The sequence below is a fragment of the Osmerus mordax genome, chromosome 15 (genome assembly GCF_038355195.1).
Source record: "Osmerus mordax isolate fOsmMor3 chromosome 15, fOsmMor3.pri, whole genome shotgun sequence".
Taxonomy (NCBI): domain Eukaryota; kingdom Metazoa; phylum Chordata; class Actinopteri; order Osmeriformes; family Osmeridae; genus Osmerus; species Osmerus mordax.
The window spans coordinates 13514258-13540597 of NC_090064.1; positions in this window are offsets into that span (position 1 = coordinate 13514258).

A 26340-nucleotide genomic window follows, 5' to 3' on the forward strand; every position below is an offset into this window, starting at 1 on the left:
AGGTGTCCATACAGCTACAACTCCATGGTAACCACTGAATGTTTACGGGGTATATGTAAGATTATGGAAGCATCTGTCTGTTTCTGTTTACCTAACTATCTAAAGTGATTTAGGAAATAATTCAGTCCAACTCTTTCTTTGTGTCGTTGAATTCCTTTAAAATACTTAAAATGTAGCATATTTTGCAATAACATTTATTTACTTAACATTTTGTTCCTACAGAGAAGCAACTTCGATGCCCTTCCCAGTGACATGGACAAAGAGACTGGTCAAAGGAGACATAGACACCCTTGATAAAACCCTGCTCCAGAGAGCACACAACCTCAGACTAGGGCATAGATTCACCTTTTCAGCATGACAGTGACCTGAAGCATCTAGCCAAAACAATGCCAGAGTGTTTTTTGGACAAGTTACTAGTTGTCCTTGAGTGACAAAGCCTGGAGTTGAATCCCATAGACAATTTATGGAGAGATTTGACAGTAGTTTATTGACAGTCTGCATCCTGAAGGTGGACCAGCAGAAACTGCCCAAATGTTCAAAACCTTTAGAGGAAGTTCCTAAGAAGACTCAACACTGTAATTGCTGCCAAAGGTGCTTCTGCAAGGTACTGAAGAAAGTGTTACCGAAATTAGATCTTAATACATTTTTCAAACAAGTTTTTAATAGTTCCCATACAGTAGCTATGTGTGCTAGCTACCTTTGTACTTACATGTGATACTACCAGGAAAAAAACCCCACAAAAAACTATAATGTTTGATTTAAAATTGGCAATTTAATCTAGCTTTGACAAATATTTTTCTTAATCCTATGTTTATTGATTCATTTTCATAACTAAAGTTTAAATGACAGTTAATTTAAAAAAAGCCTCCCAAAGATAGGACTGACCCTCTAAATTAGGTTATGTCTCTAAGACAAAAGACATCCCAAATTCCCAGGAGCCCTCTGCCTCCCACATGATTAGCCATTCCATCTAATTATCTCTCCTTATCCTCAACTCACCCAAGTGTTAATGGATCCTGCTCTCTTGTCTCTTTCACCTTTCTCAGCCTTTCATTTCTTTTGTACAATGTTTACTATTCTACCCCCTATATCTCTCTTTTTAACCCCTTCGCCTCACTTATTTCTCTCTTTCTCCATCTGTCTCTCTACCACTCTCTCTCTTTCTCCCTCTGTCCTCTACCACTCTCTCTCTCTTTCTCCCTCTGTCTCTCTACCTCTCTCTCTATTTCACTCTCTGGCCCCCTCTGGTCTCACTCATCCTCCTCCACCATAATACTGCCGCCCCAGTTTTTATTCAGGGTTCATTGCTCTTCTGTCTGATAATTCCCTTGTATTAACTGGCTGGAGTTATTACCCGTTATGAGATGTCTATGTTGAGAGCTCTTTATGAGATCCTGGTCCCAGTGGATAAGATGATGGAGTCTGTGTGCTGTCATCCTCTGCTGTATAATAGCATCAGTTGGGAAATACACAATGCCATGGATTATTGATAGAGCCATATCTGCACTTCTCCTGACAGATTCCTGGCCTGGATAGAAGGGGCATGTAATCCTGAAGAATATATTTGTTAATATGCCCGCCCCATGCATCTCCTAAACTCTCTTTGGGGTACTTTGGGCTTTCCCCTTCTGTGTGATAAATGGTGCTCGTTTCCTTGTGATTCAAATGAGAGGGTGAAGATGGATCCCTACAGAAGGTTCTCACATGGTCCCTAGCCACCGACAACACCCGGCTGAATTGTTTTGCCATGACTCTCACTATACTACTAAAATCATGTTTGAAATGGGTGTTTCGGAAATTAAAACACATGAATTTTCTTGGAAAAGCCATTGTGTGAAGCAATACCGCAAAACTGGGAAATAGTCTACTGCATAATATAATAATTGCACAATATTTAATCTTATCAACTGGCAATACCTGATGTAGTGATACTGAAATTAATCCACGTTTCACTAATTGTCGAAAGCAGTTGTAAAGCAAACATACAACAACCCTCCCTATAAATAGACCAGAACAATTGTCTCCTGACTCTCATTAAACTCTCAATTCAGTCTTTCACTCGCTTCATTTCTGCAGCAGCAAGAGTATTTACTGTAGACTGTGTAAAGGCCACAGGCTGCGTTCTCCTTCATCACTTTGCTCCTTGATTCCATATTCAGGGGTAACAGTCAAATGTCTTGGGGAGAGGAAAGGAAAGCTGATCAAATACAGACTGTTAAACCAAGTCTACCAGGGGATCAATTTTACACTACTACATTACATTACATTTACATTTAGTCATTTAGCAGACGCTCTTATCCAGAGCGACTTACAGTAAGTACAGGGACATTCCCCCGAGGCAAGTAGGGTGAAGTGCCTTGCCCAAGGACACAACGTCAGTTGGCATGACCGGGAATCGAACTGGCAACCTTCGGATTACTAGCCCGACTCCCTCACCGCTCAGCCAACTGACTCCAGTACAACTGACTACTACTACACAATACTATAAAATAAGCTTCCCAGCAAAATAGGTTGGTTTATTTGTGTGTGTATGTGTATGTATGTGTGCGTGTGCTTATTATTTTATGTTCAAGAGCCAGTGTGATCACTCAAATGTGTGTTTCTATCATGTGATGAGATTATGTGTCCGTTTGTGCTTTGAGCATCTTGTGAATTGGTCTTTACGGTTCAGTCTGTAACACTGAAACACTACACAGCCATGTTGTTTTTCAGAGGAATAGGAATTTACAATCACATTCATGGAAATCAAATTGTGTTCTGGTGTAGTCTTCTGGTTTGTATTGTGAAATTTTACTTTGGAAAAAGGCCTAATTGGTATGTGTGAGCCAAACTTACTGTAACTTGTTGGCAACATGCACATGTTTTCAACTATTTAATTCTAAATAGCTGACCCAAATTGTTTGAATTTGAAATCTCTGTGCATCAATGATGCAGGTTTCTTTTGCAAGTGACTGTTAATAGACCAGAAACATTCAACAGCCTGGACAAAACATTTTATTCAGTCCAAAAAGTCAACCACATATCTTCCAGATCAGTGTGTTTCTGTCGTGCAGAGAGGGAAAGAGTGGCTGAATGATTAACTGTGACTAATATGTGACAACATGTATTTGTGTTTGTTAGGTCAGTATAGACTGGCAACAAGCCAGTAAAGCATACAAAAAAGTAACATTAAGTCACCTACAATATACCTTCCTGTAGTCAGAGCAGGAAATAGACAGCTGGTGAACGTGTATATTTTTGGTGTGTATCTCTGACGGATGTGACAGGGGGGCTGGTCTACCATGAGCGTCGTCCACTGCATATTAATACATTGTCTTCAAAGACCCCCTGCTTGCCAGCCTACCTCCCTTCCTGACTCCCAACCTCCTTGTCCCTCTCTCCCTGCATCACTCCCACTGGAGGCTATAAATGAACAAAATGGAAATAATTGGAGAGCACATGAGTTCTCCTCCTGTTGTCCTGCTGGTCTTTAAGCACACCAGTAATGTGCCCTGTTCTTACCTCCAACGTGGTTGTTTCTGAATTAGCTTGCGCTGGTAAGTTTTCCAAAAGCACCGCGGGGGAATATCGCTGAAGCAGGAATGTGATTACAAACAGTAAGTTCTCGCCATGGGCACAATTAAAAACTTTGCAGACAAGCGTTGTCTGATTGCAAATTGAATCAGGTATTGCAATGGTGGGGGTTGTTACTAGTTAATTACAGAGGAAAGCTTGCTAAACAACTATTAACGGGTCTATCTGCTTAGAGAGACATTACCTTGCTGTCCCTCTGTGCATGGTATACAAGAAGGGGCATTCCTCATCTAAAAATAAGCTCATCAGCATTTTGGAGCGGTGGTGTTCATTCAACATGAGTGGTTTCACGTGGATTCTCAGATGCAAGAATGAGCCCTCAGTCACACGATTTTATTACCAGAGTAGCAGGGATATTTCCTCGCCAGACAATTTATAGGTGTAGTTGCTACTGTACTACTGTAATGGAAACAATATTAGCAATAGAATACAAAGTATACAGGACAAACAAAATCATAGCAATAAATATACACGCTCAATTTAGATGATGCATCATTTGGATCCAAATTGAAAGCAGAATTTGTGGATTCAGTTTGACCATTACACAATAAATAACACAGAATGAGCCCAACCCCAGAGAGCGGTTATGTTTCAGATGGATGGTTTCACACTTTATGTTGCTGACAAAGAGGAAAGCAAGGGGATGCACAATCTAGAATGGCCACGAGGAAAGCCCACATATTCACCTCAGGTGAAAACGTGGTGTTTTCTTAGTCAGTGCCCTCAACTCCACAATTCAGAAGGTCTTACTCTAAACCACTGTTCACTGTTGCTTGAGTAAATCAGAAGTGTGTTTCATGTCGACTTCAGCTGGGTTAGGTTTGATTAAAGCTAAGCCACAGGGTAAAAGCTGTCCACATCTTTTTATAAGCATGTTATTTTGACCTTTCTTTTCAGCAAAGCTTCTCGGGACTGAGGACCCTGACACAACATGACATGTTGCCAGGTCACTAAACATGGTGTTGCTTGAGATAAAACAACTAGAAATTGCATCGCAAAACAACGGGTAATTTCCATTACCCGATATAAGCAGTCCCATATTGAAAAATCACTGATTGTTTAAAGGGATTCAGCACCAATTTGTCTCAGAAAAATGAATCAAAATTGATTCAAATTACAGAACTATGTAGAATTGAACCTGCACTGTGAAATTACATTTTTAATAAAATTGTGTCACATTGTCTGTAATTTTTTGTTGGCTCTTATTGAAAGTTTTCTGTATGCTATTGACCAAGGTGGGCACAGCAATGGTAGTAAACTATAGGCTCAGTAATGATTCTGCTTATACAGGCATTGAGTGAAGCTCTGTTATACTGTCTCTATACTTGCTGAAACAAAAGTGCCTAGTCTCACTGACAGATACATGCTGCTTGTCTCACATACACAAGTTTACTGCCAGATAAAACTAATTTCACTGTCAGCCTGTGCTCTGGTGCCACAAAAATGTACATTAACAAATCCCATTGGAGTAGCACAATTTCATTGCATTATCATGAAGTCACATTCTTCTGGTGCAGAGCACCCTCCACAAAATGTTGGTAAAAAAAAACTTCGGTAAAAATAAAATTTAAGTTTATGTATAGGTTTTTTTTTTCAAAAGGGGGGACCATCAGTTTCTGTCAAAAATGCCAATATGTGAAGTGCGAAATTATATAACTGATATATCAGCCCATTTCTAAGGCACTACTCTTTTCTATTTTAGTTTGCCAATGTGGAGCACAGTTGCTGTTGACCCACTCAGAAACACACACGTCAATGAGTTTATGAGCCTCCAGAGCAAGCAAAGAAGTAATGTTTGGAACAGGTGAGCAAGGAAGCAATGAAGACGAACAGAAAAATGCCCTGAGGTAGAAAGCTTTACACGATGAAACAGAGACAGTGAAATTTGGCAGTTTACTTTGTTATTTTTCATTTAGTGGTGTACACACTGTCTTCTTTTTGTTTGCCCACCCCTTCCTACCTCTTCCTTTACCCCCACCCTCACCATCTGTTCCAAAAACCAGAAGCTTTGAGTTTCACCCAATATGAGCTCCATGCCTTAAGTCATGTTCTAGTGTGTTCCTCTGAGAGTGTTAACTCTGATACCTGCCAATAATACCAGGTTACACAATGAGCCAACTGCTCATCACACAGTACACTGCCCCAGGCCATATTGACTGGTGCCCCTAGGTTGTTATCATATAGATTGCTGTGCACTATATGGTTCTCTGAGCTTTTGATGCTTCTTGACAGCACCTGTGACTTCTAATTGAGCTCAAAATAATGGGTGATATTCAATAAAATCTGGTATAAAGTTGTGATGCAAATGCTTTCACAGTGTTTTAAAATGAACTTTCAGCCCATTTGTTCAGATACTTGTCAACACAAGAGCTCATGCAAAGAAGAAAGTGAAGGTGAGGGCCAGGTGAAGGTGTGAATGAGGAGACTGTCTTTGACATGAGCACATAGAACAAACACATAGAGTGAGAGGAAAGAGGAGAAAAGGTGAAAGGAACAAGCGTCCCCAGATCAGAAGGAATATGCCAGTCTCCTCTTGGTAGATAGTGACTGTGTACTAGAGACTTTAGATATCACGTCCAGAAAAACTTCAAAAGCAACAGGAAAACAAAAAGCAGACAAAAAGCAAGCCCTGGAGTTTAATGCTTTGTTGGAATAGAATACCCCTTTTTCCAGTTGAAGTGACTAAATGAGGGAGAGCGTGACATATCATTGAGTCTAGAATTCTGAATAAGAAATCTGACAGACAAAAAGAGAAGAACCTCTAAATCCAAGTTAATTTCAGCTGCTAATGATTGGTTTGCATTCAGTGCAAGTCAAACCCTGTCTAGGTGGGTGTGCGCTCAGAACCCTTACACTAATGTAGACGTACTATGTGTGTGTGTGCACAAATTTACATCTAATGTTACTAACTTAGCACTTTAATATTTCAATGCCCAGCTACCATATTTTTCCTATAATGTACTGGACAGTTTGTGGTCTTAACATATCGGTATTTGCATACTTGAGTTATGAAATGGCTTTCAGCCTAATTGTTTCCATGGATAGCAGCTGTATAAGAACTCTCATGTTTCAAAAGTTCAATAAAATATTTGAAAATAAGTAAATTCATAGAATGTGTAGACAGTAAAGCTACCATTGGGATCTATATCGTTCTCCAGTATTACATGGTAAATGTTATAGCTTATAACTACTGTAGATGGGGGATGAGCGATGAAAACTGTGACAGAAACAAAGACACACAAACAGTCACACAAACACAAATAGTCACACACCTCAAACATGACTAGAAAAATAAATAAATGAACATCTCCGGTCCCACTCCACTCATAAAATATAACCCACAACCCTTCCCCAGGTTGTTGTGATTTGGAAACAGCTGTTGTTGTGCTGGATGCGCCCCTCTCTTCCAGATTACGTTTCCCCTCCAGCACCCCAGGGAGCCAGACTTGGGAAGTGTTTTGTGGGGGGTGCAGTGGGGTGCAGAGAGGCCGGGGGGAGGGGTGGAGAGGGATGCTCTCCGTCACAGGTTTTATTTCCAAGGAGATACTTTGAATAATGGAGCACCTGTACATATTGTCAACACATATGTGTACACACTCCCAGCTTCATCATAAAGTATATGCGCCCTCATCGTCTGTCTGTGTGCGTGTGCATGTGTGTACGTGTGTATGTGTGCGTGTGCTGTCCCAAGCATACGATTACCCTGGTTTTAGGCACATCAGGGCTATCATCTTCCACACATTGCAGGTGGGTTCTGTGTTTTCTGATATAATCATATCAAAACATTATCCCAGTTGATCCGTCTGTAATGAGGATATCTCTCTCTCCCTTCCTCGCCCACTTCTGTCTCCTACTCTCTCTCTCTCTCTCTCTCTCTCTCTCTCTCTCTCTCTCTCTCTCTCTCTCTCTCTCTCTCTCCCCACCCTCTCTTTCTCTTACTTATACGTGCACAACAGGGGCGGGTTCAGGGAGTGGCCTGGGGTGGCATGTGCCACCCCTGGAATCTGATTGGTCAACCTAGGTGCCACCCCGCTATCTTTACCTATTATCATTATCTGGCAGGACTTTTAATTTGAATTGTATGACAGGTAACCAACCTTTCATTTATAGGTGCATTTCAGTCTTAACCCTGAGCGGCAGTAATGCGCCAGAGTAATGTCTTGCCTGCCAAAAACCCGGAGAAAGTTTTGGATTTTGAGCAGGGTGGTAATCCTACCATGGACTATTCTGTTTTCAGACCTGTCAAACCTATACATACATTAAATGTACATAATGCTGGGGTAAAAGGGGAGAAATGTATGCGGATGGAGAGCATTTCATGGCAAGCCTTGTTTTCCATTTGATGTAAATGCAATGGACCCCCTGCTAACTCTGACTAGGAAAGTGTCAAATGCATGACACTTAATCTGGTTACTCATACTAGTCCCCTCAATATACAGTAAAAAATAATTTGATGCTGGGATATACAGAACAGAAATTACATGGGGGATGCATTTCAGGGTGTCTTGCCACAAAATGCATCCCCAAATTGCTTATCAGAGAATTAGATTATGTTGATTCAGTATTAAAAGCCTGATTCATTGAGATGTTTATGCATCCATTGTTAATTGTTATGCTATGTTATATCTCAAGGTCTTGTTGCTGATACTAGTGGTTAATTTGAAAATCCCTGTATAGACACTTAACAAATTAAAACTTGCTTATCAAGCTTTTGAAGGAACGTGTGCACGTGTGTGTGCATGTGTGTGTGTGTGTGTGTGGGGGGGGGGGTCTGTTTGATAACACAGTACATTTACAGTAACTGTGCACATGGCATTTCCCATTAATTCAGAGTTTATGGTTATGGGTTTAAAAAAAAAACATTTTCTCTCCCATAAATAACTCATTTTGGATTCTGCGCTCTGAATGTTTATTGCCATTGTCTGTGGAATGAGAGCTGCAGTTTTTTAATAGCCTGCCCGGTGTTCACTCATCAATCACAAGCAAGAGCAGCCCTCACCCTTCCACAGTCGAACACTAACCAAGTTAGGGCGCTCTGAAACTAACTTCAAGTTTTGAAATGTTATGAAAGTAATCACATTCTCTGAGTCAGGATCCTTACGGATGTGAATCGATGACAATAATTACTGCATCTCATTACGGCGCAAAAAGCATTTTCTTTCATTCTTATTTATCAAAGAGGGGGCACGACCATTAACCAGAGGGACAATGGTGTTCTCTTCAGGTTGTTAATACCCCCCCCCCAACACTCCCAAGCACATCATCATCCAGCCCACTCAGCCATTTCTCCTCACATCAATATGCAACAATCTAAGACGAGAGAGAAAACAACATGGAGATGGAATGTCCTGATGAGTTGCAAAATGGTACTTTTTCATTATTCTTGTACTACAGAGTATAAATCTAAAATCTGTTTCCATCTGGATAGTGAGATTTCATTGGAAGCACCTGCATTATAAGATGGTGCATGATGGGCATTTCAACATTGCTACCAAGCATCTTGGGATGCTGCTCTGTTTTCATAACTACTGTGAGTGGCCTGTTAAGGGTGTGTTACATTTAATGGTCTTGACATTTTATTTAAATTAACATTAGGTTCAGATCCAAATAGTTCCAAAGGTGCAGGAGGTTTCATCTAAGAAATAATGTAGCAGATACCTGAATACAAAACAGAGCATGGCAGTTGACTACATAGACTTATACAGTCTTGATGTATTTTTCTTGTTAATTCTTTCAATGTTACTTGTAATGTAAACAGTGTCTCCTGCTTGATCGTCATAAAAAAAATATTAACTAACCCTAATTATCTTCCTGCTTGCTGCTCTTTCGAAACATGAATCTTGAGGCCATGTTACACACACCGGTTGCTTGTTGCAGGATGCTTCTCACACGCTCTGAATTTCGGAAAAAACTCCAGATAGGTAAGCCAATAGAGCTAGGGCAAGTTAAACAAAGAACATGGCAGTGTCTTCAACTTGTTCTGCAGGGTAAGCAAATCAACGGATCAGGTGACGAGAGGTGGAATTAGCAGGTGAAGAAGGCAGTGGACAGAAAGAGGGAGATGGGATCGGGGTCTGGGTTGTAAGTGTCACCGTCTGGGTGGCATTCTGCAAATGCTGGTATTAATAGGGAGGGCTAAGATGAGCTTGGGGATGTGGGTGACTCAACATGTGCTGCTGCCGCTGATGGGCAAGTGCAAATTAAATTAATGGGTAGGGGAAATCAAGTGAGCAAGCCCAAAATCAAATTACCAATACAGCTTCAAACGAATTAGTTGGGTGCCAAAGTTGTAATTGATAGCAATGCAGAAGCACAGTATTGGATCAGACAATATGATCTAGCATGCATTGCATCTGATGTGATTTGTTGCTCTGGTGTCTTGATTAAATATTAAAGAAGTGTGGAGGACAGTGTCCCTTCAGTATGCATGACTTCACAAGATGCCACTCAGGGCGTCGCCTGAGGAGATGAACTGAATTCCGATTGGCCGCAGGGTGAGGAAGCAAAGCAAGGTGTGAGATTCTCCACATGCAGGCTTAGGTGTAAAACGAAGACATAGGCCTACCATGTGTTTTTCAGACCAACCCAAATGAAAGAAATAATACTGTAAGTCGCTCTGGATAAGAGCGTCTGCTAAATGACTAAATGTAATGTAAATAAGAAATAGTAGAGGGAAAAAAGATAATCTTCGCCTATTTAGCATTCCTAAATCTAGAGCAGAAAAATAAGTATTGGAACCAAAAGGTTTTCTCGTTTGTCTCGAGATATAAAGTTCATACTGTATCCTCCAAGCTAATAACATACCTGTTACTAAGATGCAGCTTGGAGATTTTTCTGAAATGAGCTCACAACCAATGAAACTGCTACATTTTACAGAGCTTGTTTGCTGGGTTTGAACAGAAACCAATTCGTCTATTAAATCAGATGTGCTCTTTGCACCTCTGGACATGTCTAGATATACAGCTTTTATTCAAACAATGAGGTTATATGATGAACAGAGGTGCCTTTAATAAAAAATAATGATCTGCTAAAAATGGGTTTGAAATCAAACAATATGCCGTGCATCAGCAAAACGCATATCTCAAGGCACATCCACTCCGCCTGAATAAGAGTTTTTTTATTTATTTTTTATTTTTTTAACTTACAAACCTTCAAACCTAAAACATCCAACATCAAACCTTTCCAGCACCATAGACTTCCTGACTATGTCCTCTTTGACAGCACTGAATAACGGACAGTCAATTCTTCAGCAAGTGTTCCCATAATATTGTAACAACAGCTTTAGGCTCTCCTAAACGTTACACAAACAGGAATTGTTAATTATGGGTTATTTAGAATGTAAAATACAGACCTTGGACTAAATGACACAATGTCCTACAACTTTATATAGAAGTGTAAGTGTCGATCAATGAAAATGTTTTTAACTGGAGTGAATTCCTCCTTCTGAACATGTTCATGGTGTGCTGGTCCTCTCAGGGTGAGAGGACTATCAGTGGGTAGCTTCTCAATTCCATATGTAAGATTCCCCTTACCCGAGTAGTGAGTACTATGTGTGTGTGTGTGTGTGTGTGTGTGTGTGTGTGTGTGTGTGTGTGTTTCTAACGTATGAGTGTATTTGCACGCACGCAGAGGTAGTTCCCTTTGAAGTCTGTTTACCACACTGGAGTCTTGCTGGGAACACTGGGATGGCAATCTGTGACACCACTGACACCTGGCATGTAAACATCAACAATAACCCCATCTTAAAACCTCCTACTGACTTGCCCTTTACTACCTGAGAAGGCCTTGCCTGTTCATGCTCTGCTCCCTTTTTGACTGTTGGAACAACTTTAAATCTCTTTCAATTTGATCTCTTCTTTTGGTTTCTATGGAACTTGCAGTTGTACATCAGGTAGATAATATAATTCCTAAGATGAAATCTTATATATTGATATGATAGTGTCAAAGATAGGTTCCCATATGTGGAGCAAAATAAGTATTTGTTAAAAGGATTGTGTCCGGGCAATTGTTCAAGTTGTTATCTTTTCAATGTTGAAAAATAAAATGAACAAAAATAATAGTAATTTGTGATTGTAAATTGTACTTTTAAAATATATATACAAAATAATAATAACAACAATTCAACAATTGCTTTCAACCGCACATACTTTGGAAAAAATATTTACTTTTTTTTTACCATGATTTGTTGAGAAACCTTCCTTATTAGCATATACTTGTGCTAACCCTTGCTTTTGTTAAGACAGATAGCTAATAAGTCACCACTGAAAAACCATAGGTTGTGGTTTCAGGTTTTACTGTCACGGAGGCTCCATCTGTTGTTATGGGCTGGGATTTATTCAGTAGCATCATTCTCCTCCAACTAGCAATAAAAGTGTTCTCTCTGTAGAGCTGGTCCAACTTTAATTTGGTTCCATGTGAGGAAAACCCCATCTTGTGAGAAGAGTAGTGTCGCTACGACTCATGGTGGTTGCAGTTCTCAGACGTTACTGTGTCTTTTCTTTTGTATGAAGCACACAGTACATGGAATATAATAAGTAGATTGAACGGCCTTCCCAGACTTTCTTTACATTCAATATAGCAGTTATAGTCTTTAAAATAAATTGAGACATTATGGCTGTGGATGTCTGTTTTTAACTGTGTAACAAAATGATCTGTTTGAACGCAAAACGGTCACCCAGGGTTCTAGGGATTTTGATCACACCTGATGAATAGATGGTTAACCATATTGTGACATTTACCTTGTATCTATTATTGACTCTGACATGCATAGACTTGAATGAAGCTTTGCAGTCAAGAGATTGTTTATGCTAACCCACAACAGTCATTAGGGATGGGATACAATTGTTCTCCCAAATCAAAATAAATGGGTCACAAGTGGTTTTGATATCATCAAATGTGTTTCAGTCAAAAGCCAGCTGTGCAATATTGCCTGTATAACTCAATCTTGTCAAAGCAGAGTTGATTTAGAACAATAGATTTAAAGGGCTGTGGAAAGACTCATGCATCACAGTAAGCGTTTCTTCACCTCTGTTGACTCCAACAATAGTTTCACAAGTATTTCAAGTATTGGATTGGACTGTTGAGAATAAACTCTTTACACAATGTATGTACAGAAAGACTGTTTCATGCCAATACATTAATTCATGTATATTGAACCTAAACATTTCCACAGTAAATAAAATGACGAAACTAATGATGAAGATTTTATGTATAGAGCTCTCTAGGAGATTACAGTGTATGCACTGGAAACTTTCTCTATTAAATGTTTCTACCCCCCCCCCCCCCCCACCATCTTTCAATTTTGCCCAAATTGTCATAACCACTATCCTCTGTTCTGTCATTTATTTATCTTGAGCGTTAAAGCCCTTCCTGCAAATGTGAGAAATTACTTCTCTGCAATTTCATCCCTCTGAGTTTTATTGTTAAAAAAAAAATGTTATTTTGGTGTGGGACAAGTTGCAACTATGAAATCACTCTGTTATCAATCAACAAGCTTTACGTCTGAGTTTTCTCTGCCATTCTGATAACATGTCATTTATTTCATTTGGAACTGAGTCACACTTGTACAATGTGTGCAGTCTGGGAGGAATGACTCAAACCTACAGGTCACATTACCGAGTAATACATCAGTCACAAACAGCTCATTCTGTAGAGCCAGAACCAGCCAGAACCAGTCAGAACCAGCCAGAACCAGCAGGTTATAATGTAAGTAGTAGGTCCTTTTGATGTTTAGTCAGATGACATCAACAGGGTCCTTTATTCCTTTCAAAGAAGGGAGTTTAACTGACACAATAATGCTATCCTTAACTACAGGATGACATTGTACTTGCTTGTTACTTTGTCATTACTTGTTTTTTGTTCTTGACAGAAAGTAAAGTCAGATAATTTGCTATAAGGTTTCTGACAGCTACACTGTGTGCAAAACAAACTGACTTACAAAACACAGTGTTGCAAATCCAAATTGATATATGTTGTTTAAGAAGCTAGTTGGATGCATGGGAGTAGAGGTGAATGGTGAAAGGAGGTGAGGGGTGTTGGCATGGTAACACACTAATGTGTGACAAAAAGGCAAGAGAAATTCATTAGCAACATCAGATCAGGATATGAATACATTACCACGTTAGAAAAATGTCACAAATGATCGACATTCTTGTTCTCATCACAGTTCTGCAAGTCCTTGGAACTGGCAAGTCCTACGAACCCCAGCCTCTTTTCAGATTCAAGGCAAGGTTTGTCCATGAGGAAACAGAGAAATGTTGTAGGTTAAATAATGAAGCATGCGGTCTGCTATAATTTCTATAATTTTTCTTAAGCTTATGTAGTCTGTTTGTTTGACCCCTGCTCCTGCTCTTGGGTAAAAGCCCAGGCAGTTTATATTTTTCATGCCACCTCAGGAGCATTGGTGTACATTTAAGTTGTCTTAATCTCTATGCACCTAATTGGTCAAGGAACCAGCCAAATTACTCAATTAAGCAAATATTCCACCCATATGGTGGAGCTGGTCTCACCAATTTCTGGATTAATTGGGTGAACAAAATACCAAATTATTTTCATTTTGAAAGTAAAACCATTCAATTAGACTATGTCCTGGGGCATTAGACAGTACCCCAGTGCCTGAGTGATTCAAAACTCTGCCAGAATGTAGAAACCCTTCGGAACAACTGCTTGTGGAGGCAAGAGAGAGAACTAGGGTCAGACATATTTCTGGCTCCTACCAGGATTGTTTGTGGACAGATTAGACAGGTGACGGGGGGTGAAAAAGGATTTGATCACACCGTAATGAAAGAAACTCAGCTGACCTTTTGTCCGGCTTGACCAAAATGCTACATATTCAAATCAATTCATCAGCACCTGCACCTCAAGCAAAGACATGTATTAAGCAGTGAGGTAATTGCAATGAAAAGCACGATTCTCTGAATGCAAATTGTGGAACCTTTGATCATATCTGAAGGAGATGGTTAAGAGAAATGTAAAGGTAGATCTACTGATTTGAAAACATGATATTTGCCAATTATTTATCGTTAACAATTATATTGTACAGCATTGTGTATAGGATTCTCAGTTTCCAGTTTTCTTTTAGAACACATTATTGTAACTGGACTCCATTAGAAAAAACAAAAAATTGACTTTTGAATCTGTGAATTTCTTCTTGTCTAGACAAGCGTTGTATTCTCCCAGGACGCTGGAGGTGCTTTGTCTTTCACAGGGTGGTTATACAGTAAGACATGGTCAAATGTGTGGCCTGAGCAGGGCTTTTCATTAAATCGCAGCCCTCTGTGTTTCTGCGCCCCTCGTCTCCCGCATCATCAGCGCTAGACTCTACCGCCTGATCTCCGGGATAATTTGTTGGTTTTTCTCTACGGGATTATTGATCCGAGAGTGATGAAAAAGAGTGTGCTACAACAGTAGTCCAATTATGGTTTAAGACCCAGGTAGAGCAACATAATTTGTTTTTGATCATTGTGTCAAGTACATTATTAGCTATTTGCCATCCATCAGCAACCACATAGTTCTATATGCAAGAGTCAAATAAAGATCAATTGAACAGCTAATTTATTAATTATTAATTTATTAATATATTAGTTACCAGACGTAATAAATGTAGATTCACATATGTGAACTAATTGGTCATTTATTGATGGTGTGTGAGGGTTACTAAAATGGGGAATGTATATAATACTGGTGAATGCATGGTCGGAAAGTCAAGCAGTGAAGGCAGGGAAACAAAGATGTCATCCCTCTGATAATACCCTTAGTTTCCCTCTGGTAATCTCCCTGACACTGATGGTGGTCACACCTGACTCACTGTGACTACAGCATGAGGTTTGTTTGCATTAAGAGCATAACGGTCATTGATTTATTTTGTACAGAAATTGTACAACAGTCGTTGTGAATTGTAGCTTTGGACATTGTGCATGTGTGTGTGTGTGGGAGGGAGATGGGTGGACGGGTAGACGGGTGGACTGGAGTGTGTGTTTGTGTGTTTTTCACACACGTCTGAGATTCTAGCAAAAACTATGGAGCCACACGCACGGAACCCATTGGACAGTGGATTCAACTCTGAGGTGGTTGAGGGTCAGGGCCAGTTGAGATGATGATGGGCAATCTGGTTTCAGGAGACATCTCAGAGGTAAGACAGATTCTACATACAGAGGGGAACGTAAAAAAAAAATATATACAACTTTGAAACTGTAATATTTCTATCTTGACATTTTATCCCTGCCAATCAATCATGCAAAGGAGGTGCCCTTCAATAACATCTCAGACTCTAACTGAGTCATCTTGCGGTGTTAACATACGGTCTCTGTCAGGAATTCCGCTGGCTCTGCATTTCAGACCATATATAGTGCTTTTTGGAGAGAAATTGCCAGCAAAGAAGGGACTGAAACCATATGCCACCCTGTTATTCTTCAGTTTTTTCATCCCACAAGCAGCCATTTAGATGCAGCTGCATCATTTACATATTGGCATGTCAGACAAGTCGTTAATTACATCTGGTGGAAGATGAGCGTTTGTATATCAAATCCCTACAACTCTGCTTAATGACACAACACTTAAGCTTCTGTTTTCAGCGGACTGGGCACAGATCTAAATTAATTTTTGTTGGGGTAAGTTTGTAATGATCAGGTCCCATGGAAGCCAACCGGAATAACGGAAGATGGAAGATAAGACTATGATGCAGCTAATGCGTTGTCAAATTCCGCAACAAAAAAGAAAAACTTCCTCTCACTTCTTCTATTTCTCTGTGTCTTTTTCTCCAAAGTGCACCTTGGCTCCTTTAGAATTCACACGTGGTTTTATGAACTGGTATGAGGACATAACGTTACATTCATATGCATCCCTATTAAACTCAAATGTAGACAAAGTGCAAGCCATAAAGAACATCCCCAATCACATTCAATCTATTACGCACAACTGAGCGAACGCACAAATGGGCTTTTTAATCTCACTTTATTGCTGCAGAGCATATCTGATGTCAAATGTAGTTATAAATATTTAAGTAAGTCACACATTGGGTGGCCATTAGTACTTGGCGCTATTTACAAGGACCACTTCCTGTGATGTTACAAGCCCCCGCAGTCATAGGTTGTCATAAGGTTGTGGTAATAATGCTCAAAATAATTTGCAAGCATTTAAGTTTCATTTTGTTAACAATGTTTACTTCAACTAAAAAAATGGTCTGCCCTCACCTTACCTATTGATCCCAGCATGATTAAAAATTGATTGGCACTTAAGTTGGTTGCCAGGTCTTTGGGCTTCTGGTTCATCTCTACGATCTCCTACAGTACCTTGAAGCATTAAGTGCAATAAAAGTAGATTGCTCCAGAGCCTTGCAGACGACACCCAGGGCCAAAGGTCTGGTTCAAAGAGGAAGAAAGAGAGTGAAGAATAAGCAATTTATCTGGGTTCCACCTCTCACACCTCCCTTGGCACCCGCTCAGGAGAAAAGTCTGTTGCGTAAACGTTATGTACCCAGGTGTCAAAACATCTCTGTAGCATTCTGTACTGTCATGGACATATTAAAGCCATAGTTCACCCTGTATATATTTTGTCAGTTGTTTTGATGGTACCACGGTGGGCATTTGCGGATATGGATGCGGGCTAGTGGCACGCTTTTATGGCTGTTGATGTGTGTGCATAACATAAACTGTTTTAATGAGCCACACATTGACACAAAGTCTCACAGTAAAGCACAGCAAATGCCAGAGGTCATGTGAGGTGCAAAGCTTGTGTTTGTGTGTGTGTGCATGTGCTTATTGCTTGTGTGTGAGTGTGTTTGTGTTTTTATGTGTGTGTGTGTGTGTGCGCGTGTGTATTTTTTTTGCTCAGGGTCAGATGAGGTGTCACAGGAAGGCATGAGTGTGCAACACAGCAGAGAAGCAGCTTACAGGGCTGGAAGACCCACTGCCAGTGGAGGTGGTCCACCATGGGGAAGGTTACACGCACAGACGTGACTGAGAGACAGCATGGATAATCACTGCAGTGGTTACAAACGACTTTAAAACTGACAAGGCTTCCATTTCCAAGGTGAAACAGTTGAACATACAAACTTAGGCAAACAACATTCTGTGAGCAAGTAACACAAAATTATAAAGATGTGTGTGTGTGTGAGTGTTGTGTGTGTGTGGGCATTCATGTGTGACTATACTTGTGGGGCCATTGACCACAGGCCACTGTGAGAGCATACGAGTGTCATATGCCCACAAGCTGACTGCATTAACTAAAGACAGACAAAGTGCCACTTTGATTACTGTACTTGTCTCCATTGATACTCATGGCTGTGTGTAGCCCTGGGACCCTACTGAGTCTAGAGTGAGGTTAGAGGTGTGGGGAAGGTCTGCGGGCCAAGCAGAGGGACTATGATGAACTCATCCAAACTACTGTCAGGACCAAGGGCATCCTTTATGCTTGTTGCATGCCAGCGAGTATTTCAAACTGTGCTGTTAGACTCTTCACTCTGATGAACCTACCATGCACACTCAAACCACTTGAGCTGTGTTTTATGTGCAGAGTTGGGGTTTGTGAAAGCCCTCAAAATAAAGGAAATTCAAATGACCTTCCCAACCTTAACCCAACCAATAAAAAGAATGTATACACATAGCACTATCACTCATTATACATTTTTCGTAGAAATACAGAGAATTAAACATCCATTCAACGAAGAGGATAGAAACCACTCAGAAACAGTACACAATAGATTAGGACCCTGAAGAGGATGAATTGGGCTGTTATATCCTAAGCAACTTTCCCAATGGTGGTACAGCCTTGAAGTAGCATTTCTGGTGTTGTAAGTTACCAGGAGTTACAGGGGACGTTTTGGGAAAGGCACCTGTGTTCGTCGGTGGAGTAGAAAGCAGGAGTCAGGTGAGCAGCCCTGCATTAATATTCAGCAGCCCTGCAGTCTCCTGTGTAGGAAATCTGCCAGTTGTTTTAGGATGAGCCTTTGTCAGAGAACAGGAGCAGTTGACACAGAGTAAAGAGGGAGACACGGGGTGTTAACCGGGCCAGACTTTCTGACAGACTCTACACATAAAGTCCTCTGTCTCCAGCCAGTGTGGTATTCCCCCCCCAAAATACACACATACACACACATACACTTCTACAGGAGAGAGAAATCCCCCATCTTGTAGCTGGTTCAAGGTTGACTGCAATTGATGACAGTTGATGACAATCCCAAAGGGATGGAGAGAATATCACCTGTAATGGGAGAGAATGAGATGAGGGGAGAGAGAGAGCGAGGTGGAGGAGTGGTAAAGTGAGTGAAGGGTGAAACCAAGGCAATGTTGGTTTTTTAAATTCAAAAATCTATTTCTTTCTTTTATTAATGGTATTCATAAATGACTAGTAAATTAAAGATTTGTGCTTCTTTAGCCAGCTGTTATTGTACACACTGCACATAGTACCACCATCAAACATTCACTTTCCACATTGGTTCCCCTAAAACCACATCATTGTCACCATAGGTTAGAGATTGGAAGCTTCTGGAATATATTACATATTCATTACCGTGAGGAATCAGACAATCAACAGAAGAAGAATTAGTGCTTAATGATTGAGGCCAATTTGAAGCAGACAGATAAAGGTATTGATCAGTCTCCCTACAACTCCTGTATGAGACGTTCCCCTCAATAATGCAATGTGATCCACCATCTCTGTTGAAATGAAAGCCAGGTCTCTGTATTATGCTGCTGATATAATTTATTTGATTTCTGGGGATGAGGGAAATCGATAATCTTTAGTTGGCATAGCCCTATAACAAATTCCCAAGGTTTGGCTTGGACTAATGAGCGAAACATGTAAATGTTATGAGTCCTTGCCAAAACCTTCTCATTGTGTACATATTCAAACTCTGAGATTCAAACTCAATTCTTGAAATACTACTACTTCTACTTAAATTTAAACGATGCACAATCAAATGCAAAAATGTTCAACTCATGAGAGCATCAGAACACCAGCACTGACACATGACACATAAATGTGTCATGACACACGCACACACACACACACACACACACATACATACAAACACACTAATGACTAAATTGACCGTTGTTTGGGACTGTAATTGTATGAGGTCTGATGCAAGTATGGGGCAATAACTAGTGCAACTCTTTGGAGGAGTATACAATATGTGATGTTTTTTAGACCATGGTCCACATTCCAAAATAGTGTGCCAAACTAAAATAAAGTATGTTCAAATAAACAGTCTCTAAATAATAGAAACAATAACTGCAGTGGTATTCAGTCACATTCTACTTGTTAGTGTTAGGGTAAATCTTCTTGAGACACGCTCATTCTAGAACACCCCGTGAATGGCTCTGACTGAATAGGACCTTTTGCGTTTGCTAGATTTGAATTTATTTCAGTTTGGTGTAAATCTAATCCATGGCTTCTTCTCAGTAGATCTAAAAGCTGCCTACAGGCTAAAAGCTGCCCGCATCCAGAAATGTCAGAGACACAAAACACAAACTGTCACAGTGTAAGACAGGAGACAATCAGTGTAGCAAATAATGAGTAGAGCGAAAGGAGACCACAGAAGATTCTCAGATTTCAAGCACTATAAAAACAACTAATCAACCAAAATCCAGAGACCAGACACTGAGGTTTCCTATCACCAATCAGTGGTGTACCGCTGAATCTGTATCTAGGTTTGTGTGTATACTTGAGAGTGTTTGTGTGTGTGTGAGGGTCAGGGTTGTGCGAGGGGCATGGGTGGTAGTGGGGGGTGCAGAGAAACCATGGAAGACCAGTGTAATGGACAAAACAGGGTGGGGTGGGGATGATTGAGGGGGTGTAGGGAGCAGTGGGGAGGTCGGAAGCAGTGAGAGCTTAATCTGATGGGGGTTCATCCAGGCAGACAGGCTGGGGAGTCATGCTGAGATACTACAGGGTTTCATCCACAGCTCACTCAGACAGGGCTGAAGAGCAATGAGCACAGAAACACGTACCAAGAAATGTACCCATGAATACGAAGGCAACATTTATGCCAGTGAAATCAAACCCAAAAGCCTTGGCACCAGGCAATAGCCTTAGTGTTACACATTCAATTGTGGTTAGAGGACACAGTCCCAATACTGTATATTTTCAAGAGAAGCATGTTTCTCATCTAAAGAAGCATGTTTTTCCCAAAACAAGGTACACTAGGTGCATTTTAACCATTTCTAATAATTTAGTAATCAAATGGGTCTTTTGATCCATTTGTTGTCTTGGAGAAGTGCATTTCTTTGAATCAAAGGACATGAGAGAAAATTCCAGGAAAACAAGATCAACTGCACCTAGTTTTGATGCTACGTCGGCGTAAATGCAGGATGTTGTGTGCCTGTTAATCTCCTTGATGTTACAAAGTCTCCGATACTGTAGCAGTTGCTTTGAGGTTTACAATTGACCTAGATTTCGGGATATGAATTGTTTAGCGCAACAAGAACTTCAAGCACCTTGCAACACCTACACTCTTATGGCTACCACGAAGGAACATGTGCAACAACCACCCACGTGAAGGTTTTGAAGTGCACACACACAGACATGCATGCACACCGTATGAGACAAAGCCCTCATGTTCAGATCTCCCAGTGTTGTTTTTCTGTTGAAAAAGACCAGCCAAGCCAGGCGCAGAGCAGTCATCCCTGGATGAGGTGATGTTTGTTATTCTGCTGTGAGACTGAACATTTCCCTCCATGTCATGCTGGGGTTACAGGTGTTAACGGCTGCCAATGGAAGTATTGATTAATCCAAAAGGCAGTTTGGCTTGGGTCTTAGCACTAAAGTGGCTGATCAGAATTCTGAAGCTGGAGTTTTAAAGTCTCTCGCTGGGCTGGGAGGGAGAGGCAGCGCAAGAGGAGCAAGAAAGAGAAAGGGAGAGAGAGGGGCGGCACAACAAAAAAAGAAAAAGCTTTATAGTTTGAATTGGAAAGAAGGAGAGAGAGACAGAATAAAAGACAGAATAAGAGACAGAGAGAGAGAGAGAGAGAGAGCGAGAGAAAGAGAGAGAGAGAGACAGAATAAGAGACAAAATAAGATGAGAATTGAAATATCTAATGCCTGGCGGTGTGGGTTAAGGAGCAGCCGTGCCTTGTGTGTCCCACCACTGAGTGCAACCCTTTTACTCCTCCCCTTGCAACGCTGGTAGGGGAGAAAGGGTCCCAATCCACAAATAGATCTGGATCAAGATCAGTTATCACATGCAGACTAATGGACTTGAGCATGCTTTGACTCTTCAGAACACTGTCCCACAACGCTCGCCATGTTCACTCAAGTCGCCAGCAAATCGTACAGCGATGATCATTAGCCTAGTGGATGTAGATGGGAGAGTCTGTCGCTATGGAAACCCTAAAACCAGAGTTACATTTGAATGGGAGTGCTGCTCTTAGATTATGCGTTAGGCGTTTGATGGATTGCTATCATGACCCACGCTTCAAGCACACACTCACACACACTCACACATACTCACACCACCGGAAAGGGTTCTTTTTATATTAGATGTAGATAATGTGTGTTACGTAATATTCCTTCCCTCTGTTTCAGTTCTGTCCTGGATCCTCTTGGTTTCACAGGAGCCCCACTCACGCTCTTTCCAAGCCCACTGAAGACGTCTGTCCTTAACACATCTTCACCACCCAGATGCTTGGATGAGTCCTCCAGAACTCCCTTGGATTCCATGTGTGCTGTGAGCCTTCCTCATTAGGCCTTGTCATCAACAGATGCTGAGGACACATTCAGTAAACCCACCAACTCAAGCATTCAGTCCACACACACACATGCTCTCACACACTCACACACTTTCTCTCTCTCTCTCTCTCTCTCTCTCTCTCTCTCTCTCTCTCTCTCTCTCTCTCTCTCTCTCTCTCTCTCTCTCTCTCTCTCTCTCTCTCTCTCTCTCTCTCTCTCACACACACACACACACACACAATACCAGCGTTCTGCTGCTACAGCTCTGCTTCTCCCAAAACTCCCAGTACACAAAACAAACGCTCACATCGCAGACTGCATCTCATGGTAAGAGTAACAGGTTTGTGTATGTGTGTGTAAGACTGGTAATAGACTGGGGGATGACAAGCCAACAGACCAAGGATGGTAGGGATTTCACGGAAGCTTAAATTTAAGCATGCTGTTTGGGATCCTTATCGTTCCTCGGAGACCAAACTAGAAGTGACGCAGGCCATCGGGGAGTCTTAGCAAGAACAACAGGCCCACCAAGTGCAGCAGAGTGAGGAAAGGTAGACATCTGCAATCTGCCAGCACTACAATGCTACAGGTACAGCAGCCCCCACTGACGCGCCCAGGATCACATGAATCATCATCAAATGTAACGTGGCCTATGAATGAGAGGAATTTGAAACTGGACTTGGAGTAGGTTTATGAATCTGTCATTTCAGGTGAAAGGAAAATTACAAGTTTGACAGCCAGTTTGATGGGCAACTCTGTCAAACGTGACGTTTTGGATTGTAGGTGTAGATGTGCGGTGTGTGTTGTATTTGTATCACAAACATTCAAAGGCACACACACACAAACAGTCTCAGGACACCTGATCACACGCCGTCATGATCATGTTCTTTGATCTCAAGTTCATGATTCACAATGACTCTCCACTCGATACCAAATGTTTTGGGGTTTATTGAGCATACGCTTTCAACCTATGTATCTGAAGCAAACACAATATGCACAGCAGGCTTTCTAAGAATCTCCTGTATGTTTATGTAACACCCACACCAGGGGAACGTGAAGCCAGCCATTGAAAGGTGAGACGAACCCAATGGGGAATGCAGGTAGCATCGACTCATGACTTACAAGCTGAACTCAAACACACATTTCATGCTTTGCGTTGCAGAATAATTCGGGGGATAGCGGTTATTGTTCCCCTTCACCCTCTCCCCGATCCAGGATCCTATCAAAGATTTTCCTCTTTGAAGTGTTAACCCTTGGCTGTTGGGAGATGTGTGCCCTTCTCTGAACCAGATGGTGCCTGTTGCATGCTGGGTCCCACCTGTGGTTTTAATTAACCAGGAAGACGAGGGGATGCATCCGAGCGTGTGGCAGAGGAGTGCAGCGGTGACCCTCTCTCTGTTTTCTTCACTGGGGATCTGGAGGAGGACGGGGATGTATGTAGGGAGGGAGGGGGAGGGGGTTATGGGTATGGATCACAACCAGTGGATCTCTGTCTTGAGATATCTCTCCGTCCCTCCCTCCCGCCCTCCCTCCATTTCTTGATATTTCTCACAATTGATCTAACTGGCGCTCCCCACTCTCCACAGGCTACACAGCCTACTTCTGTGTCTGCTTCCCGCACCTGTGTCTTTCCAGCATTCCAGATGTTCATATCACCCCATGCTGCCCTCTCTGCCCTGAAATCATTTAAATTACACATGTACCTCTTCAAACTCCCTACCTTTGTCAGAACATCTCTTCAGCTTCTCTGCGTGGCTCTCCAACTTGTCTGCCTTGAGGAAGTCCTATCTGATTAAGACTACTCTCCTAGACTCTGACCTCCATGCACTTTCCTATGAGTTCTCCCATCCGACATCTTCATGCTCCACCACAATACAGTACGTAGGGTCCAGCAAAAACCTCTCCTCTTCACTCTCTCCTTTTAATATTTTGCCTGCATTCTCTGTCCTGTGAGGCTCCAGGGTATTTTAAGATATCGATATTTCAGTTAGCATTCTGCTACAGCATCACAGCAAACAAACCCTCCATTGTGTTGCATTGATAATAATTTTACGTTGGTAAATATAAATACCGTATTGGGTAAAACTATGATCCTCAAATAGTATGTATTTCAATGATCAAACACTGATCAAATCTGAATACATTCCATGTTCATTTTTTATCTTTTCTTTTCTCACAATTCAAACAGATATGTAACCGCAGGAATGGTAATCAACGCATTTGGAATTTCGGCCATGGTGGTTTTGTCTTGCTCCACCACACATTTGGAGTTTTTACTGTTTACTGACCCTGACTCAAAAAAGACGTCGGAAAGTTTGTTTTTGCTCTGTAATATATGCTGCCAGGAATCTTGTTTTTTTTTTTTTCTTCTTCATCTTACTCTCCTCTCTTTCTCTCTCTCTTTCCCCCCTCCTTTCTCTCTCCCTCTCCGTCTCTCTCTCTCTCTCTCTCTCTCTCTCTCTCTCTCTCTCTCTCTCTCTCGGTCTTGTGTTTCATGCTGCTGCTGCTGTTGTGTGTCAGATGTGTAGGATGCCTGTAGGCAGCTCCCAGGAGAGGTGCAGCGCGCTCATCCGACACAAACAGGGTCACAAAACAACCAGCACCTCAGCCTGCTGAGAGGAGTTTACTTCAAATTAGCCAAGTGCTTCGTTAAGTACATCACAGACAAGCAAGTGGTTTTCTTGTCAGAGAATAAACTATCAAACCAACACTAAACTGAGTCTACATTGATTCACTGTAGATACAGTAGAACAAGACGATAGCTTCATTTGTTTGAGGTCCACAAGGCAGGTTTCTACCATTGGAAAGAAGGAAGCACAGGCTTCCAAAAGCTTATGTTTGTTATTAGGAAGACAAGGTCAATTGAGGTCAATTCCCATTGCCAATTAATTAACACAAATGTGTTTCTACAAAACCAAACATCCTGAAATGCATGAGTGGTATTATTTTTGCCTCAATGTTTTTCTAAGCACTGGCTCAAATATGATGTCTACCATAACCCCCTTGACATCATCAAATAACAAAAAACCTGATGGGATTGTCCAGTGAATGTTCATGTGAGATATCACTTATCATTTTTTACAAGCACATTGCAGGACTCATTTAGCTTTCTCTGCACCACAAACGAGTCTGATAAGCTGTATTAGCAGCACAATTAATATTCTGTCCATCTTTTCAGGGTTAAAACCAGAGGGCACAACAGCTGCTCCCACATGCAGACCTTGCTGTTCCAACAGAGGGGCGATGTCTCACTGCCCTTATCCCTCCTCTCCTCATCCCCCTCAACACTCCTCTACTATTCTGTTTTCCTCCTGCTAACCTCTTCCATCCCTCCCTCCTTCAGCCCCCCTTCCTCATCCCCACATCATCCCTATCTCTACCCCCCTACTTTATCTCCCCATTTATTTTTTTACATTCTCTCTCTTTCAGTTTTATTTTTCATCCCCCTCCACATTCATCCCCCTCTCCCCTGCTCCTGACGCTTGCTGAGTCCAAAGAGGAACGTATATGTGCGTGTGTTTGTGCATGACTGTGTGTATACTGTATGTGTGTGTGTGTGTGTGTGTGTGTGTGAGTGAGGAGAGGGGGGACAGAGAGTAGGGAGTCAGGAAGTAATGTAATAGTGCCTGGTGAGTTTGTTCTCCTATACCCGGTCACACCTGGACAGAGGGCAGTGGGGAGGATAGTGGTGTGCTGCGGGGAGGCGTGGGGGTATAGGCCTTCACAGAGAACAGGAAGCTCAAGACGAGCCTCTAACAGCCTCTAATGGCCTCCAACGGCCTCTAACGGCCTCTAACGGTGTGTTTCTGCTCTGGACTGTGAGGACGGGTGTTGTGGCTGTTAGACACTACCGTGTGACAGTCTGCCTTTAAGAATTTGTGTATGAATGTTTGCAGGAACAAGAAAGGCTGACATCAAATTCACAGTATGGTACCAGAGAACACTGCATAGTGTCAGCAGATTCTAGGATAGCAACTTTCTCAGCATGCTACAGATGTTGAAAACAATTCAAATGTAACTTTTCTATAAACTTTTTTTGTTGTTTGTTGAATCAAGCATTGCTGTATTTGCAGGTCTGTCATAAACATCATTTTAAAATCCAGA